This window comes from Chinchilla lanigera, unplaced genomic scaffold, assembly GCF_000276665.1.
Source record: "Chinchilla lanigera isolate Chin_1 unplaced genomic scaffold, ChiLan1.0 scaffold00009, whole genome shotgun sequence".
Taxonomy (NCBI): Eukaryota; Metazoa; Chordata; class Mammalia; order Rodentia; family Chinchillidae; genus Chinchilla; species Chinchilla lanigera.
The window spans coordinates 31,415,603-31,427,561 of record NW_004955410.1 but is presented as its reverse complement, the minus strand read 5'-3'; the positions used below and the strand labels follow the sequence as shown (position 1 = coordinate 31,427,561).

Genomic DNA, 11,959 nt, shown 5'->3' with positions numbered 1-11,959 from the left:
CTGGAGGACGCTGTCCCCGGGCTCCTCTCTCACCCCTTGATTTGGCCCGGAACCCGGAGCATCCCGGGGCCCTCGCCGGCGCGGTGCCGCCCCGGGCCGTGACGTCACGGCTCCTGGCCAATCCTCGGAGCCCGAGCACGCGCCGGGGCCCGCGAGCCCGATGACGTCACAGCGCGGGCCCAGCCTCCGCGGCTCCGCAGGTCCGGGGAAGCGGGGCCCTCTCTGAGCACCCCGTTAGCATCGTTGTGGAGCTGGAGCCCTGAGAGCGTCTTCCCGCCCTCGACTTAGAAGCGCGGAGCGCTCACAGAACTGCCGATAACTTGAATCTTGTATGAAGCTAGCGGTGGAGGAGCTGAGAACATCTAAGGAAAACGGAGCTGTTCTTGCAAAAACCTAAATTATGTCCCCGGATTAATGTAAGGTAACTTCTCCCCTTAATGGATTTACAAGGCATCACTTGGAAACTAAAATTTTTTTGCATTAAACAAAGCCGAGTATATCTTACAAATAAGCCTCATATGACTAGCTTTAATATTATTCAGCTTAAATTCATATGGCACAACCTGGAACGGTCAACGGTTGGTTTGGAAGAGAAAGCTCAAGTTAAAACAGGAGCAAACGGCCTAAGCACTGCACCTGTTGGACAGATGGTCCCTGGCTGCCAGGTACCCCGACAGCCGTCACTGGGTTGCAGAAAATACATTACACAGCCTGAGAGCCTGAATGACTACCGGCCGACGCACACGTTAAATACCATTCATTCTAGAAGCAACATTCAAAAAGCGTTTATCTTTAAAGTGCGTCTCCTGAGCTCGGCCCCTTTCTATCCCTGAGGCTGTAGAGGTGAGCAAGTAGGGGTTTCCACCCGCAGTGGGTGGCAGCTCACCCAAGGGACGCTCACCACCATCCCACTGAATACAACCTTTACATGATGCAATAGATGTAGTTCTGGAGAGATGCCTGCTTTGCACATTTCTAGGGCGACAGTCCTATTCCTCTTGCCTTCCCTTAGTAAATCCCAGTTGTATTCCCATAGTGAAAGGAGAAATTCCACGTTTTTGGAAGAGATAGATGGTAAGGGTGGCTATCAACCCAAAGGCATCCTGAGCATGGCCTTATTTCTCTTCTTTTTCCTGTTGGGAGCTGTCCTTACCTAGAAGTTCATGCTGTGCCGAACAATTTCCTGGCCTCATTCCCAATTGTTTGAAACAATTTAGTTCTGTGAATAATAGGGGAGCATCTGCTGGATACCAAAGATTCACAAGGCTCAGTTTTTGCCATCGAAGAATTTACAGATTGTAAATTAGGCAAGATTCCAAGATGGCGCCAAGATTCCAAGATGGCGCCAAGATTCCTGTTCCCAGTGTACATATTTTGAATCAAACACTAATTTAGGTGCTGCTTTCAGTGATTTTGCAAATGTCACTAAGGTCTCAAATAAGGAGTTCATTATCTTTGGTGGACTTTGCTAGTCGGGTGAGCCCTTCAGAGACTGCGCTCTTCTGGGAGAGACTGCAAGTGCAAAGTGAGTTCATCACCAGGGAGTTTCTTCACTGATGGCTTTGCAAATAGAGGGGGCCACCTGGCAGGGACCAGACAGCAGGGTCATAGGGCTGAGCAAAACCCCAGCGATGCACCAGCAAGGAAACAGACACCACAAGCAGCTTTCCGCCCAAAACCTCCAGACGAGAGCTGAGTCTGATTGAGACCATGATTTCAGCCTGGTGAGACGCTGAGCGAAGAACCCACTATTGCCACAGCTGCACCGGGACTCCTGACTGTCAGAACTCTGAGCCAGTACATAGAGGTTGTTTTGAACTGCTAAGTTTGTTTAAATTTATTCTGCAGTAACAGAAAGCATGAGACAATGAAGGAGACTCACACATAGATATAAAAATCAATATGCTATTGTAAAGTCAGAAAATGCCATGTTTTTAAAAACATAGGCACCTCAGGATAACACACACTTCCTTGACATTTTACCTGCTGTTTAAAGCATAATATGTGTTAGTCTAGAAATTCAAAAAATGAAAAATTCCTTGAGTTTGAGATGAAAATACATGAAGCACATTGTTTTTCTCCTTTTTTCAAAAGGGAGGAGTTAAGTCCCTATTTTTAAAAACCTATCTATTAAGTTAGTTCCGAGTGATGAATGATCATAATTACAAAGTTATATTTAACAAATACATTTTGTCAGAGAAAGTGGCCAGAGGAGGAGCGTGTGACTTGCCATAGCACTTAGTGGGGAGATGAAAGGACCCTCCGGTCTGAGGAGCAGCACCGAGGACAGCAGCGCTGGAAAGCTGCGCGCTGTCCCGGCCCCAGTACGCAGGCAGCAGCGACCCGGGGTGCAGGGCCGAGTCGGGCAGCAGAGAGCGGAAGGGTGCGCGGCGCTTACGCCAGTTTACGTTTCATTGCACAAAGAGTGAAAAACAAAATTGGGGGATCGACAAAAATTAAAAATCTACATAAATAAATGAGTTATGGTGATTTTTACCCCAAATGCCTGGTAAAGTTCAGGAGAAGAATTTATGTCAGCATTCCTCCCCTCTGGCTGTGAAAATCTAACCTCAGTTTTGTTTCTGAATCTGCCAATGTTAGTTTTTACAAAATTACTTTTATATCTCTGTAACATGCTTGAATATAGGATGAGGTACATAATTTAGCTCTATTTGCCTTAAACCATGTCTAGTTGACCAAATTCACTTGTTTTGTTTTGGGTTTTTTTTTTTTTTTGTACCAGAAATCGAACTCAGGACCTTGCGCTTGCCAGGCAGGTGCTTGTGCCACTGAGCTATATCCCTGGCCCCAAATTCACTTGGTAAACAATTTCTTTTTATTTATTCCAAAGAATCAGAATCATTCACTTATGATTGGGGTTTTAAAAAAATGGTATCAGGGTAAATGGATGTGTCCTAACCAATAAGTCCCTAATAGAATGATAGCACTTATCTTTTTTTAGCAAAGTGCTGGACACACCTTTTCCTAGAGGAAATCCCACATCCTCCCAGGGCGCCAGCACCTTGGGATGTGTGACTCTAGGGTGCCTGCCATCAGCCACAGGGATGGGACCAGAGCTAAAGAGTACAGTTGGGATGTGTGGCACAGTGCTTGGGTATTAGAAGGCCATCAGGTCATGTCTTTAACACTGAGTAATGTGATACTGGATTAGTTACCTGGCCCCAGGGAAACCCAGTTTTGATCTCTGTAAAAATTGGTATGTAGCTATGACTCTATTGTAAAACTCTGAGGAAATAAATGTATGAGAGTGTGTGTGCTTGTGTGCAATGGGGGAAGGATACAAAGAATCCACAAGGAATTTTTAAATTGTGAGAAATTTGACTATATACATAGGATTCCTCTAGCAGTAGCTTTTGGCCCATAGTGTACACGGAGGTATCAATTAAGACTTTGTTAAATCAAGTGTGCACGTCAAAATTGTACATAATTAAAATTTAAGTTATATAATTAGGTATTCTTTGTATATAGTATGTATGTGTGTAACTGAGAATTGAACCCAGAACCTACCCCCAGCCTTTAAAAATTTTATTTATTTACTTATCTATGTATTTATTTATTTTGATACAATGTCTTGCTAAGTTGCTCAGGCTAGAATGAAACTTCTGATCCTCCTGCCTCACCTTCCCAAATAGCTGACAAAACAGGTGTACATTGCTTGAGCCAGCACAAATTTTGACCAAAGTAATTGAACAAGATAGAAGCTTCTTTTTGTTTCACATGAAGGAAATCTGGACGTGTCAGTTCAGGACAGATTTGGCCACTCATTGATCATTAGAGCTCAACCGCTTCTTTTTGTAAGACTCAGTGTGAAATGTAAGCCACAGTTGATAACATGAGATTGTCAGATAGGCTCAGCCACATGAAACTCACCTCTATGCTGTTTACAAGAAACACAGAAATTATGACAGGGTGTGTGGAGGCACAGGAGTGAGAAACTTATGTCATGGACAAATCCCTGTTAAAGGATACTTTCTTTAAAAAGGTAAAACCATGACATTTATAAAATACAAAATGAAACATCAATAATTTTATTAAATTTTTTAGCTAATGAGAAAATCAGTATGATATTATAAAGGAGAATTCAAAGTAGTATACTTTTATTGTTGACTCAGGAATGCTGAAATGAATGTATAAACAGTTACATACAGTTAATATCCACAGGGAATAATCAATTGCATTTCACTGGATGCAACTTCTATTCTTTAATATAAATTTTCTATAAAAACAGCTTACAGATAATGAACTGCACAAAGAAGGATGCAGTTCTCCACTGAAGACCCTAAATAACCTTTGCTGTATTTCAGTCTTTCACAATTTTTTCCTAGTGTCACTCTCTTTGGGTGATCACGACAATCACAAAGAAAAATTATTATTAACTTAAAATTATAATTGCTAATTAGAAAAATTATTATTGACTATTATTTACACAATCCAAGTCCATACAGTATTAGCCAATTATAAGATTGGCTTCTGTAAAGAAGCTTTCATAAGGGATCCTAGGATGAATTTCAGAAAAAGATTTGCTATCCTGTGGCAAGGAAACTCATCACATTCCACTGGCAGCATTGATACATTTGGGAAAATTTATTTCTTCTTAAAGTCCCCTTTTTTTGTCACTTTCTCATCACTGGAACAAGATACATAATACCCACAAATTGAAGGATGAGAGGTTTTATCTTGGTCACATTTTCAACAGCCCACTCCAAGATAGAACTGGTATGATGGAAGGGCTGAGTGGAGGAGAGCTGCTTGCCTCATGGCAACCAGGAAGCAGAGAGACAAGGGAGGAGCTAGGAGGGAGATGTGCCTTTCCAGGTCATGCACTCTGTGACTACCTCCTCCTGCCAGACCCCACCTCTAACAGCAAGTCAGCTATGGCACCCCCATGATCCAATCACCCTCCAAAAGGGCCACCTTTGTGCACATGAGAGTTTTGGTGGTCATTCTTGAGCTATACTATAACATTTATACCCTGGCCCCCAAAAGACTCATTTGGATCTCTATGCAAAATGTATTGCATCCATCTCTAAGAGCTGCCAAAGTCTTAATAGTTCCAGTATTGCTGAAAGGTCCTATTCCAGGGTCAAGGCAAACTCTGAGCTGTGAAACCAGATAAAAATAAAAATGAGAGTTAAAGACTGCCAACATACAATGGTACAGGATAAACATTTCCAGTCCAGATGGAAGAAATAAGCAGACTGAAATCAGACCAAGGAAAGGCCAAAAGCCAGCAGGACCAGAGCATAATACATCTGGTCTCAAGTCCAGTTGCCAGTGGAGTCTTTGTTCACAACAGGCGCCTCCTAGGCCTCCTGATTTTTATCACCTGTATTTCTGCTGGCATCTGGTCTTCTTAGCTATGACCAGAATTTCCCATCAAGCTTGGTGCGTAGCATTACAGAGCTTGTCCAGCTGGCATCTCCAAACCTTTCCAAATTCTTTGCATGAGTCAGTTCCAAAGACTTTTAAACCACAAGGTCAGATAACAGTCCCCACAGTGACCCCACTCTTGGTACCAAAATCTGCCTTAGTCACTTTGTCATCATTGGGACAAAATACCCAACACTCACAACTTAAAAGGAGGAAAAGTTTATTTTGGCACACATTTTCAATCCGTGGTCCGCTGGCTCCGAGGCAGGAAGGGCATGGTGGAAGAGTCTGGTGGAGGGAAGCTGCTCACACCACGGTGGCCAGGACGCAAAAAGAGAAGGGAGGAACCCGGCGGGGAGATGCGCCCTTTCAGGTCATGCTCTCAACGATGTGCCTCTTCCAACCAGGTCCCCCCTCGTAACAAGCCAGCCATAGTGCCCTGCACTGTCTAATTGCCTTCTAAAAGCCCCGCCTGTGAGCACATGAGAACTTTAGGGGGGTCATTCTTGATTGAAACCATAACATTCCCCAAATTTCTTAAGTTCTCTGGCCTGATAGAAATAACATTCCTCCCTCTGGTAAGGCTAAGATCTTGTAAACCAGACACCAGACACTAAAACGCACTTTAGCTTCTTCAAAGTGGCTGTTCATATCTGATAAACATCATTCTAAGAAATGATACTCTGGGTAAGACCTGGCCATGCAATTGACTTATCCAGTTGTATCCTAGTAAGAAGGAGAACAGATTCTTGTTGAACCTTTTCAAATAACTATATATTACTATAAACAGTAAGGAGATTCAATAAGTTTCTGAATTCTTTGGGGTCAGTGAGAATCAGGTATCATTTTAGATGTTTCATTTTAGTTTACAGAAGCAGAGTCTATTAAAATTTATAGGTTACAGACAACACTGAAACAAAATCAACTATAGTATATTTTAATAAAAAGAAAAAAAAACACAATGAAATTCCCCTTATCAATTCATTCAGAGTTCCTTAATTTAACTCTTATTCTGTGTATTTCAGTCCTCTTGACTACACAGAATTGTGGAGATCCTGATGCAATCTACTAGTATGGTTTGAAAATTATTTGACGGATGCTGGCTTGGCAGCCTATAACCAAGCATCTATGTTTCAAAGTCTCAGTGATCTCAAGTATCTGACATAGTCCTTTCTTATGAGGCTATAGTCTTAGTTGAAGACAAAATCTGGGCTATAATTTATAGCAGAGATCTTAGGGAAACATCTGAGTAAAACAAAAACCAGCTGTGGATGACAAAAACTTAAAATCACTATGCTTAATTTATAACTAGTAATCCTTAAATATGAAAGGTCACATTGGGGAAGGTACAGGTGCATAACCATACTCTAACCAACAGGGTATTTGATTGCTTGTGTGATATGCCAAATGAAGATAACAAAGACATTGCAAAAAAAAAAAAGGCAGACTCTCACAGGCATAACAAGCTTACATTCAAAGCAAGAAGATACATTTGGGGAGATGGGAAAGGGCTCTGGGGATGTCGGGGAGGTGAAAGGGAGGGGAGGAAAAGGGGAAGTAAAAAAGGATAAAGATGTGATATGTGTATGTGCCAATCCCCCATGATTGATATGTTTATTATGTATCACAAACATGTACAATAAATAAATAAATAAATAAATAAGGCTTCCAAAAGTGATATTTAAAAAACAAAGCAATCTGACTTACAAAAATGGAGGAAGAAAATTTTTATAGAGAAACAACTCTTGAGATGTAAGGATCTTGAGACATAATGTTCTAAAATAATGAAGTAAAGAGACTCATAGTAGGACTGAGGCATCTTTGTTTTTATCAAGCTCCATAGGTAAATAAGTCTGATGTGCATCTCCTTGTGCAAATCACTAGCCTAGAAGATGCTAGATTCACATTATAGATATAAAACTATGGCCCAGGAGGAGGTAACATTTTATAGTATTTGAAATTCAAATTGAGAACACCACACTCTTGGCAGGCGGTATCATTGAGCAAGCATTGCCAGGACTCGGATAAATATAGAAAAACACAACAAATCTATCTCATAAGATGTTTGATCAGTATTTTCCTAGACGGCAAAAACAAATCATGGATAGTCAGGGCACTGACAAATCCCTGGGGGCTCCCTATTGTATTTTATACATACAAATTTAACTAGGGAAGACAGCACTTTTTCTAGCTTGATAATCCTTCTCACTGAGTCCTGCAGTAGCCACACATCCAAGAAACATAGACCGTCTCTTTTCATGAAGTTAAAAAAAAAAAAAATTTTTTTTCCAGGGGCCTGCTCTAAGATATCAGAGATCATTTTATAAAATTTATCATGAGTTTTTATACATTTAGAAACACTTAAAATGATAATTTTTATGTGCCATATATTTTACCACAATAGAAAAATAAAAAAGAATGGCAAAAGTCCTAACTTTGTTTCAGTTAACATGCAAGGCATTTATCATTGCTATCTTCAAATGAGCCAACAATAAAAAAATTTGTTTCTATTTTTAAACCAGTAAATATTGATAGTTATAACCTACATAAAAATATGCCTTGAAGTCCTCAATAAGTCTGAAACAAGTAAGGGGAGACAGAAACTTAAAAAAAAGTAGGGCTAGGGATATAGCTCAGTGGCACAAGTGCCTGCCTGGCAAGTACAAGGTCCTGAGTTTGATTCCCGGTACTGGAAAAGAAAAAAAAAAGTACAATAAGTACTGGTTTAGGAAAGAATAGTTTTTCTTTTAAAAAAACGGTATACACAGTTGTATTCATTAATGTTGCTTTCAGGTTAGTCTTAGTGACTAATGTTGAAAAATTTTTAACTGAAATTATTAACATTGCTTACAATGATCTAATGATGCAGCGTCTCTGTAATATATAAAGAAGAAACAAGAATATATACATAAATTAATTATGATCAGTAATGAATTTTTTTATATTCTACCTTAGTCAATTACATATATAGCTTCTATTTCTGTCAGTTTTGTATCCAAGGATTCAACCAACTTTGGATCAAATACATTTGGAGACTTCCAGGAAAATGCAGATGGTAAGCAACAATAACTCAGCCTCTCTAAGATTTGGAATCCAGACACTGGAAAATAACTTGAGGAAGAACAAAGAAAGAGAGAGAGAGAGAGAGAGAGAGAGAGAGAGAGAGAGAGAGATCCACAGGAAACAGGAAGGATCTGACAGGAAAATTAGAACCTGTGGAGAAATTGAAGAGACAGAACACAACACAGACAAGGGAAGGAATAATCTGTACTTTCTCCCCAGCTCCCTGCTTGCAGTTTGTGGAAAAAGTAGACCAAATCTGCAGAGGTAAAGTGAAGGCTAGGGACCTCCAGAGGGCTAATGAACATAGATGCAAAATTGCTCAGTATGATACTGGCAAACAGAATGCAGTAAATCATCAAAAAGATCATATATCATGAGCAAGTAGGATCCACTCCATGGATGAACAAATCAACATACATAAATCCATAAGTGTACTATATCACATACACAGAAGCATGGACAAATATTACATGATGTAGAAAAAGCATTTGACAAAAATCAACATCCATTTGTGACAAAAAAAAAAAAACTCTGAAGAAAATAGGTCTAGGAGGTCTTCACCACAATCTGATAAAAGCCCTCTAAGATAAACCAATGGCTAGTGTCACACCAAGGGAGAGAAGCTGAAAGCTTTCCCTCTAAAATCAGGAACAAGACAATGATGTCTACTATCACCCCTCCTGTACAATATAGTTCTCGAAACATTAGCCAGAACAATTAGACAAGAGAAAAAAATAAAAGGGATGTGCATAGGAAAGGAAGTTAAATTATCATTATTTGCAGATGACATGATCCTCTACAAAAAAGACTCAAAAACTCTATCAAAAGACTACTAGAATTAACCAAATTCAGTTGCAGAGCAGGATACAAAGTCAACACTCAAAGGTCAATAGGATTCCTGTACACCATTAACAAACTCATCAAGAGAGACACTAGGGAAACAATACCTTTCACAATAGCATCCAGAAAAATAAAATATTTAAGAAATAACCTAACCAAGGAAGTGAAAGACCTCTACAATGAAAACTATAATACTCTGAAAAAGGAGATCACAGAGGACAACAGAAAATGGAAAGCTAGCCCCTGTTTCTGGATAGACAGAACCTATATAGTCAAAATGGTCATCCTTCCAAAACTGTTACAAGATTTAATGCAATCCCAATCAAAATTCCAACAGCATTCTTCACAGAATTAGAAAAAGCAATCATAAAATTTATGTGGAACCAGAAGAGACCTAGAATAGCAAAAGCAAGGGCATCACAGTCCCCCACTGCAAGTTATACTACAAAGCTACAATGATAAAAATGTACGGCACTGATTGGGAAAACAAAACCAGAACCAGACTTGTGGATCAATGGAACAGAACAGAGGATGTAGCAGCAACTCCAGGCTTATTCAGTATTTTAATTACTTCCTCGTTGCTGGGACAAAGTACCTGATACCCACAAGTTAAAGGAGAAGAGGTTTATTACAGCTCACAGTCTGAAGAGGTGTCAGTCCACAGTCAACTGGCTCCAAGGTAGGTGGCCTGGCAGAGGGGCATGGCAGAGGAGAAACGGTTCACAGAGTGGCAAGGGGGAAGCAGCAAGCAGCCAGTAGCCAGCAGCAAGCCCTATGAACTTTTATCCCATCCAGATACAAGCCTATTGAATGGTGCCACCCATACCCAGGGTGGGTCTCTCCATTATCTGTACCCAGAACTGTACTAAACCAACCAGTGGACTAATTTAGTTATTATATATTCACCCACCAGCCACCTCCCAAAAGCCACAACTATGAGAACATGAGGCTGTAGGGGGACATCTTGACACAAGCCATAACATTCAGCTACCTTATCTTTGACAAAGGGGCCAAATATTTTTTCTGAAGAAAAGACAGCCTCTCACAAATGGTGCTGTAGAAACTGGTTATCTACATGCTGAAGTTTGAACTTAGACCCATATCTCTCATCATACATTAAGCTAAAATCAAAATGGATCAAAGATCTAAATACCAAAACAGAAATACTTAATGTCTGGATGTGCCCCCCAAAGCATTATGCAGTCATGGGGCAAGCTTCCAGAGTTTATGATTAATTCATGGGTATGAGTGCTACACTCACCCTGGGGTGGGTAGTTTGCATATAATGTAAGACAGGGAAAGAGGCTGTTTGCCTCTGCTCCTCCCCTTGTGCTCTTGTTGCTTCTGCCATCTTCCTCCACCATGAGCTGTTGCCCTCTGCCATGTGCCACTCTGCTTTGGAACCAGCTGAGTATGGACTGAAATCTCTACAAACTGTGAGCTAAATAAACCTTTCCATCCTAAATTTTAGGCATTGAGTATTTTGTCTCAGCAACCAGAGAAAAGTAACCAAGACCCTTAACTTGCTAGAAAACAAAATAAATAAAACTCTTGAAAACATAGGTGTAGGCAAAGACTTTCTGAACAGAAACCCAGGTGCACAAAAAATAATACCAAGAATCAACAAATGGGATTATACCAAATTAAGAACTTCTGTACCTCAAAGGAAACCACTAACAGAGTGCAGAGAAAACCTATATATTGGGAAAAAATTTTGCCAGCTACTCCTTAAAGGACTAATATCTAGACTATATAAAGAGCTCAAAAAATTAGACCCCTCAACTTTTAAAGATCCAATCAAAAATGGGCATCCGAAATGAAGAGACACCTCTCAAATGAAGAAATACAAATGGGCAATAAATACATGAAAAATTGTTCAACATCATTGGCTATTCAAGAAATGTAAATTAAAATGACACAGATTCCATCTTACTCCAAGATGAATGATTATCATCAAGAAATAAAAAAATGAAAAAGACAGAAGTATGGTATAGTGGGTAAGAAGCTGGACCCTAGACCAAAAAAAAAAAAAAAATCAGCTGATAATGAATGCTGGGGGGACCGTGACTGTGGGGGGCACACTTTTCATTGCTGGTGGGAGTGTAAACTGATACAACCATTATGGAAATCAGTATGGCGATTTCTCAAAAATAAGTAAAAATTCCATTTGATCCAGGTATTCCTCTTTAGGTTTCTTCCTAAAAAAGCTAGACATGTTACAGTGATGTATGGACATCCATGTTTATAGCAGCACAATTCATAATACCTAAATATTGAAAGCAGCCTATATGTCCATAAACAGATGAATGGATAAGGGAAATGCAGTATCTACACACAATGAATGCTTCTTTGCTATAAAGAAGGATAAACTTGAGTTACTTGTAGGAAAATGGATGCACCTTGAGACTATAACATTAAGTGAAGTAAAACAGACACACAAGCATAGAAATATCACACGGTTTCACTCATGTGAGAAACACAGTACAGGTGCAAAAGAAAAGACAGACAATAGGAAACAAGAGAAAAAGTATTGCAATCCAACATCTAAACGTGTACCTTGATTTAATATTACTATTTTGTTTGTTTTATATATTTTTGGCCTGTTAGTCTGGCTGTTAATCTGTATTTATAATAATTAGCTTGACAGGGACTTTTAAAATACATA

At 39.8% G+C, this 11,959-nt stretch overlaps 1 pseudogene; it reads left to right on the top strand.

Moving 5' to 3' along the window:
* Nucleotides 1–2,249: 2,249 nt before the first annotated feature.
* The window catches only part of LOC102028170, a 20,351-nt pseudogene continuing 10,641 nt past the window's right edge, over nt 2,250–11,959 (top strand).